This window comes from Adiantum capillus-veneris, chromosome 8 (genome assembly GCF_014529385.1).
Source record: "Adiantum capillus-veneris isolate H3 chromosome 8, ASM1452938v2, whole genome shotgun sequence".
In the NCBI taxonomy this organism is placed as follows: domain Eukaryota; kingdom Viridiplantae; phylum Streptophyta; class Polypodiopsida; order Polypodiales; family Pteridaceae; genus Adiantum; species Adiantum capillus-veneris.
In genome coordinates, this window is record NC_140938.1 from 158,673,937 (window position 1) to 158,683,114 (window position 9,178).

The following is a 9,178-nucleotide window of genomic DNA, read 5'->3' on the forward strand; positions in this document are numbered from 1 at the left end:
GGCTGTGAGTCACGCAGCAAACAACCGCCGCAGCGGTTACAACATACAGTGGGGAATTTGTGGATGTATGACTTTGTGGGAAGTCTATGTACTTTCATATTTACTGCAGCCTTTGTTGAGGGTCGAGTGAGGTTTTATTGAGCTGGGGGATTCTTGAATGTTGAGATCCTTTCGGTGATACAGGTCTTGGAGCGATCCCTCGAGCACCCTTAGATAGGCAACTAGGATGTATTGACTGTGAGTTAGACAGTTGGAATTGCATCTTTGCTTTACTGCCGTTGAGGCATTGTCACAGTCTATGCTTACAGGACAGTGACAGGACAGTGAGAGACAGTACAAGTGCAGGACAGGTTTACCCACAGCTTACAGTGTCAGAGAGACAGTGTTTTTTGAGCTGTTTTTTGGTCTGTTTTTAGTACACCAGAGCCATTTTACAAAGGAGACTCTGCCAAAATTTCTGCAAAATCTAAATCTTTCTTGGTTCATTTGACAGGTTGATATTGGTTCAGAGGTCGTTTTACAAGGGAAACTCTGCGAATTTTTCCCAGGAAAGTAAACTACTGTGAAGTGTAGCTATGGCTGGATCACAGGACACTGCTCTTTACAATATCAAGAAGCTGGATGGAACCAATTTCCCATTGTGGAAGCAGCAGATTTGGCACGTGTTGGTACAAAAGAAGCAGATTAAACCTATAAAGCTTAAGGGGGTTAAAACCAGAAGATATGGATGAAGATGAATGGAGCGAAATGGATGAATTGGCACTTTCTACCATTATGCTAACTTTGGCAGAAAGCGTTTACTTCAATGTAGCAGACGAGATGTCGGCTTATCAAGCATGGTTAAAGCTGAGTGATCTTTATGAGAAGCAGAGTGTAGCTTCACAGGTATACTGGCTTAAGAAGCTTGTTGACTTGAAGATGAAAGAAGGGACACCTATGTCCAATCATCTGAATGAATTCAACACAATCTATAGTCAGTTGTCAGCTCAAGGTGTCAAGTTTGATGAACCTGTTAGAGCTATGTTCCTGTTGATCACATTGCCGGAAAGTTCGGACACTTTTCGCACAGCTTTGAGTAATTCTGCACCTCCAGATGGTTTGAACATAGAAGGTGTAGAAGGAAGTCTGCTTACTGAAGAAACCAATAGAAAGACAATGGACAAAGGCAAAGGAACAGCCTTAGTTGTCAGGGGAAGGACCAAAGAAAAGTACAAAGGTGGAAAGAGGAATCAGTCTCGTAGCAAGTCCCGCAGTGCTAAAGGCAAGAGTGACATAGAATGCTACCATTGTGGCAAGAAGGGTCACATGAAAAGAGACTGCAGAGAATGGAAAGCAGAAAAAGGCAAAGAGAAAGCTGAAGACCATGGTGAGAAGAACAAGTCCTCAGTGAAGATTCAAGAAATAAATGTGACAAACACTGTTGCAGAGGATGACAGTCTAGTGTCAGGAGACATCTACTTCTTGAAGAATACAATGGACTCAGTTCTTCTTACAGCATCTGATGGAAATGCACTGAGTGACTGGATTATAGACTCAGGGGCATCACTTCATGTGTCTCCAAACAAGGAGTGGTTTACCTCTTATGTGACCACTAAAGATCATGTTCGGCTAGGCAATGGGCAAACATGTGAGATCTTAGGTGTTGGAGATGTTCAATTGAAGTTTCAGAATGGCTCTTCTTTCACGCTGAAGAATGTGAGACATGTTCCCGCAATTACAAAGAGCTTGATCAGCACAGGTTTACTTGATGATGCTGGCTACGTCACCACTTTTGGACATAACATGTGGAAGATATCCAAGGGTTCTATGACAGTAGCACATGGAGTAAAGTCTGGAGGACTTTACATGATTTATGTATCAAATGTCTCTAAAAATGTAATCAATGTAACCGAGTAGCCGAACGTTTCTTTGTGGCATAGCCGGTTAGGACATATGTCCAAGAAGGGAATGGAAATCTTGTCTCGTTCTGGTTATTTGCCTGGATTTTCATTTAATGATTTTGAATTCTGTGAACATTGTCTGTATGGTAAGAAAACACAGCAGCCACATAAGCATAGAAGCAGTAGAAGAGATACACAGTTGGCACTTGTTCATAGTGATTTGTGTGGACCTATGCCTAACCTATCTCTAGGGGGAGCTTCTTACTTTATGACATTTATAGATGATTACTCGAGGAAAGTATGGGTTTACTTTCTCAAGCACAAGGATGAAGCGTTTAGTGTTTTCAAAACGTTTGTGACACTTGTGGAGAATCAGAGTGGCAAGAAGCTTAAATGCTTACGCACTGACAATGGTGGAGAGTATGTTTCAAAGGACTTTCAGGACTCTTGTGAGTCAAAAGGTATAAAACGCAAACTTACTGCTCCTTACAATCCTCCTCAAAATGGTGTTGCTGAGAGGATGAATAGGACCATACAAGAGAAGGTCAGAAGTATGTTGTCTAATGCACAGCTGCCAAATGGGTTTTGGGCTGAAGCTGTATCAACAGTTGTTCATCTTGTAAATAGATCTCCTAGCAAGGTTTTGCAGAAGGATTCAGTGCCAGAGATGGTATGGTCAGGCAAAATGCCCCCATACAAGCATCTCACAGTCTTTGGCTGTGAGGCATATACTCACATTCCAAAGGAATTTAGGAACAAACTTGAGCCAAAGAGTAGAAAGTGCATCTTTCTAGGCTATGGTAATTCTGGTGAGATGGGGTACAGACTTTGGGATCCCGAATCCAGAAAGGTTGTCCGCAGCAATGATGTTCACTTTAATGAATCCAAATATCATTCTAAACCAGAGAGGGTTGAGGAGATTAGAAGAGTTGTCTTCCAAGAAGATAGACCTGCACGTGCAATACAAAATGTCAGGGCTCAAGAGGAGCAAGGACAGGATAGAGTGGAACCACAGGTTGTGGCTGAGCCTGAGCCACCTATTGTGCGTAGATCTGGACGTGTCACGCGACCTCCTGATAGGTTTGTTCCATCTATGAACTATGTCATGTTGACTGATTGCAATGAGCCTTCATGTTACAAGGAAGCAGTGCAAATGAAGGACTCCGGGAATTGGCAATTGGCCATGCAGTCAGAGATGACAGCTCTGTATAAAAATCAGACATGGAAGCTAGTTAAATTACCACGGGGCAAAAAGGCTCTACCTTGTAAATGGGTTTACAGGTATAAGATCACCGCTCATGATAGTCAGCCAAAGTACAAAGCAAGGCTTGTTGCCAAGGGCTTTAAGCAAGAACAAGGCATTGACTTTGATGAAGTCTTCTCTCCGGTGGTCAAGATGACTACATTGAGATGCTTTCTTGCATTGGTTGCCATATTAGATTTGGTGTTCCACCAAATGGATATCAAGACAGCATTCTTGCATGGTGATTTAGATGTGGAAATTTACATGCAACAGCCAGAAGGGTTTGTTGAGAAAGGCAAGGAAGATTGGGTATGCCAGTTGTTAAAGAGTCTTTATGGCTTAAAACAATCACCGAGGGCATGGTACCATAAATTCCACAAGTTTATGCTTTCTCAAAGCTACAAACGTAGTGAGTTCGTTCACTGTCTATATACAAAGAAGGCTAAGGATGGCAGTTGGTTGATCCTTATTTTGTATGTGGATGACATGTTGATTGCTGGCAAGCACTTGGAAGAAATTTCAGCTTTGAAGTCAAAGATGGCAAAATCGTTTGACATGAAAGACATGGGTGAGGCAAGTCATATACTTGGTATGCGCATTGAGAGAGACAGATCAAAGAAGTTGATTTGGTTATCTCAAACAAAGTATATTGACAAGGTTTTGCAACGTTTCAATATGGAGAAGGGAAAGGCATTGAGTGTTCCATTGCCACCATATGTGAAACTTAGCAAACAAGATTGTCCTGTGTCTGAGGAAGAAAATGCTGAAATGGATAAGATTCCATATGCTTCTGTAGTGGGTAGTTTGATGTATGCAATGATTGCTACTCGCCAAGACATTGCATTTGCAGTGGGAGTAGTAAGTCGATACATGTCAAACCCAGGCAAGAAACATTGGGAGGCAGTGAAAGGAATATTGAGATACCTGAAAGCTACAAAGAGTATGCGTATATGCTATGGGAGTCAAGAGCTAAGTGTAAAGGGTTTTACATACTCAGATTATGCAGGTGACTTAGACAACCGAAGGTCTACGTCAGGGTATGTCTTTACATTGGCTGGTGGAGCAGTATCATGGCGTTCTAGATTACAAGATTGTGTTACTCAGTCTACTACAAAGGCTGAATATGTTGCAGCATCAGAGGCATGCAAAGAATCAATTTGGCTTAATCGACTAGTAACAGATTTGGGAATCAAAGAAGAGATGCCTGTGTTATATTGTGATAGTCAAAGTGCTATACAATTGTCTCGCAATCCAGTTTATCACTCAAAGACAAAGCATGTGGATGTGAAGTATCATTTCATCAGGGAAATGCTCGAGGATAAGCAACTTCAACTTGTCAAAGTTCACACCACAGAAAATCCTGCTGATCTACTTACAAAAGGACTTCCCTCAGAGTGCTTTGCGCATTTTCGCAAGCAGTTAGGTGTAGGGTAGTACATCACTTCTCTACATCTCTTGTATATTAGCTTGTATAGTAGCTTCTCTCACACTTAAAGTACCACATTGGACTTTAAGTGGGAGGTTGTTGGGGTATAAAGGCCAATGTGGTCGCCCAGAAAAGTGGGCGGGACGCCAAGTATGTGCACATGTTCTTTTGTAAAAACCTAATAAGAACTCACTATGCTCTACACATTACAGTAGAGCGAGTTCACCATATCGTCGTGCTCTTCTTCTCGCACTCTCTCTCGCGTCGCACTTCCGCTCGTACTCCTTCAATAAACACTGCGTTTAAAGAATTTCTACGGGAGTTTTGTGAAGCTTTCCTAGACAACCTTTGTGTTTATTCTTCTTGGGAGAAGCATTTGTTATATCTACGAAAAATATTTGAAAGGTGCAGATTTTATCGCATCTCATTGAACCCTTTCAAATGCCAATTTTGGGTTAAGCATGGAGTCATTCTAGGGCATATAGTGTCCAAGAACGGGATATCCACAGATGAGAGTAAGATTAAAGCCATTGCCGATTTGCCACCACCTACTAACTATAAAGGAGTTCAAAGATTTATGGGTCATTTTGGTTATTATCGAAGGTTTATTTTAAACTTTGCCGAGATAGCGCGTCCATTGTACAAGCTTCTTATCGAGTTTCACTGGACGGAAGAATGTCATCAATCTTATGAGTTATTAAAGAAGGCCCTAACAAGTGCTCCAATCCTATGAACACCTGATTGCAATGTACCTTTTCATGTGCATATTGATGCATCAAATTTTGCTATTGGGTGTGTTCTAACTCAACCAAGAGAACATAAATTGGACTACCCTATTAGCTTTGCAAGTCGCCAATTAAATGATGCCGAGATGAACTACACTACTACAGAGCGCGAAGGTCTAGCTATGATTTACGCAGTAAAGAAATTTCGCTATTACCTTCTTGCTACCAAGTTTGTGTTTTATGTTGATCATCAAGCATTGGTATATTTGGTAAACAAGCCGTGTTCCACAGGTCGATTTACACGATGGTTGTTAATTCTTCTTGCGTTTGACTTCACCGTTGTTGTGAGGCCTGGGAGGAAACATGTCATGGCGGATCATTTATCTCGTATCCCTAATGGCGAAGCTCCTACGGGGGTTGATGATGAATTGCCTGATACTCCTTTGTTCATTGTTGAGACAATGCCTGAATGGAGTGAAAAGATTGTTAACTTCTTAGTTAATGGTTTTCCACCCAAAGAACTGCGAAAAGATATAGCTCGAAAATTAATCAAGGAATGCGAACCCTATTGCTTACTAGCTGGAACTCTCTATAAGAGAGGAAAAGATGATGTTCTTAGACACTGTGCCCGCGAGGATGAGTATTTATATATTCTACAAGAGGCACACATGGGCGTAGCTGGTGGTCACTTTTCAGGAAAGTTGACTGCCCGAAAGATCTTACAGTCAGGCTATTGGTGGCCCACTCTGTTTAAGGATGCATCCCTTTTTGCAAAGGGATGTGATGAATGCCAACGCTTCAACAAGCCACAAAGAAGTGATAGGATGCCTCTACATCCCATCAAGGTAACCCAACCATTTCAAAAGTGGGGCTTAGACTTTGTAGGACCGATTAGTCCGGCTGCACGTAACACGCAATCACGATATATCATTGTCGCTACCGACTATGTAACCAAATGGGCTGAAGCAAAAGCAACACGAAAGGCGGATGCAAAAACAACAGCTAAGTTCCTCTTTGAGAACATTATCACACGTTTTGGATGCCCCTTTGAACTTGTGAGTGACAATGGAACTCATTTTATAAATGAAGTAATAAAAGAACTCACATCAAACTTCATGATATCTCACCACAAGTCTACACCCTATTATTCCCAAGCAAATGGCCAAGCTAAGAGTACCAACAAAACTCTCATCTCCATTTTGACAAAGACAGTCGAGGCTCATCGCACTGATTGGGACCTAAAGCTTACATCAGCTTTATGGGCTTATCGTACTGCGTATAAAGCTGCTATTAATTGCACACCGTTTAAGATGGTGTATGGCCAAGAAGTAGTTATGCCATGGGAGTTTGTCATTCCTAGTCTTCGAGTAGCTTCTCAAGAAGGTTGGGATGGTAACCCCTTAGTGGAGCGATTATATATCCTGGAAAGGCTATATGAAGAAGGCAATTAGCTGTGCGAAATGCTCTAGTGGAGAAGGATAGGAGAAAGAAGTGGTTTGATCGCCATTTAAAGGATAAATACATCAAGGTTGGTGATAAAGTTCTTATGTACGGGGTACGTAATGAAAAGAAGAAATTGAAATACGCTGGTAAGGGACCATATCGAGTGTGTGAAATTACCCCGCAAGGTACCATTCGTGTGGAGACTCTAGATGGAATTGAAACCATCGAATTCCTTAATGGGAGTAAATTCAAAAGATATTATGATCCTCTAAGCCAGGAAGAGTTGCAATCCATCCATCAAAAGAAGGCTGCCAAGGAACAAGCAGAGCTTAAGAAAATCCAAGCAAGAGTTGAGGCTCGAGAACGACAACAACGTCTTAGACGCCAACGAGAGGCTAATCTGGGAATCACGCAAGCATTTTTCGAGGACACAGATGACGACTCATTAGAATCTGAGCCACCCCTACGATACCCAATTGAGCTAAATAGCCCCTATGGGAAAGTACTATACAATGCCTTATTAGATACGGGAGCTAAACACAATTTGTTATCCTATGGAGTTTGGTGTCAATTAGGGAAACCGACCCTATCCCCGAGTACGATGCAAGTCAAGGGCATTAAAAAAAAGAAAACTGCTATTCTTGGAGTCCTTCAGAACCCCTGTTGTCTATGACAATGGAAGCATAGTGCGGAGGTTTCTAGTCATGCTCGCGGGAGCTATGGAAGGCAACGTAAACCTGGGATGCACGTGGATGTTGGCAACCAAATGCACTATTGATTGGGATACTGGTAGTGTCGCGACGCGACAACCGACTCTTATCCCTATCATTCAAGAAAAGTCATCGACCTTGCAAACTCTAGCAAAGTTGAAGGATAGCCAACATTCACAAGCCAAGGTGGTTAACTCGTCTTTGCCGGCTACCCATGAACCTAGCACTTCAACACTTGTAGTTGCAGCAAGCAGTAATATTGCAAGTACTCAACCTGCACGACCTAAGAGTACATATCAATGGGTCCCCAAGGCCTTACTTCCAACTACCTCAACCCTCCCATCCATTCCAAGAAAAAATTTCCCCGAAAAACCAAGAGCGCGCCCTAGGAGAGTCAAGACCAAATCACGATGGATTCCAAAACAACTATTAGAAGCCCAAGGCTACTATGATGGAAATGAGCAAATTTGGGTACCTAAACGTAAAATGTGTCCTTCCCTATCGACGACAAACCCATATGAGTCAAACAGTGTAACGCTAAAGCCAATGGCAGACCGTGGGAAGGGAAAGATCACAGAATGCTACACACCTAGTCCAGAGCTAGTTTGGGCTCCAAGGCAAAACCAATTTATTCCACCTAGCTCAGGAAGGGGGGAGTTCCATGAAGCTTCTAGCTCCTCATGTAATACATCCATAGAGGTAAAAGCTTCTACACAGCCTCCATCTATAGTAGTGGACCTCCATGAAGCTACAAAAGAATCCACACCTCCCAGTGTTCAAGAATCACCTGATGAACCACTTCAAGTTCGATCCTGGGAGAGTACCTTACCACCCTTGCAACTTGACGAGGCACCTAGGGTAATAGAAAACTAATGGCAAAATTCCTCACCTATTACCAACTGGAACAATTGGTTTCAAAGGGTGACGACATCATTTCAAACGGTATGATCTACCCAAGGAAGGGGGGAGTGTTTGTGGACATCCATTATTCACTTGCTTCCCTCTCAACCTTTCTCCCTGACCTCTTAATCTCCCATCTTAGGGAATGTATATATAAAGCCTTATACTCACAAAAACAAGATAGAAAAGTAAAAGAGCAAGAGCCATAACACAAATCATAAAAACAAATTATGCACAAGAACACGACCCTTGTAATATTTGCACTCTAACCATCATCTATTTGCGTGTACAGATATGGCTAGTACGCTAGATTCATCCACTCCTGCCTTGGGTGAGAGGTACCCTCGTTACTTTTCACAAATATTTCACCTGGTCTTTCCAGTGCTTTCATGTGAATGGGATTTGATAGGTACGCTAGCATGTGAGAGGAATTTTGAGGAGTTAGAATGGCTGATACGTCTCTTGACCATGTCTGATCCATACTTAGTAGAGAGCGTTTCTCCCATTGCACAAGCCTACCCTTTTGACCAAGATGACTATAGGCGTCTAGTGACCTTCTTAGTAAACATGGGCACCTATGATGAAGAAGAAAATTTACAGGACTACACGGATGGCACATATGGTCTCATGGATGATGACTTTGTTTATCTCGACGACGAAGATAGGGGTTTAGCCTTAGGGTTTCCCCCCAACCTCTACAATATCCTATTCCCTTGACTCTCTAGGGGGAGTGCAAATAATTAGGTTAGGGTTCCTTATGTTTTTTGTTGTGTTCAATAAGTGTTGGTACCTTTTTCCACTAATGTGCCTCCTAGAGGTATTCCTTTTGTTTCCTAGTGTGTACAGGAGCG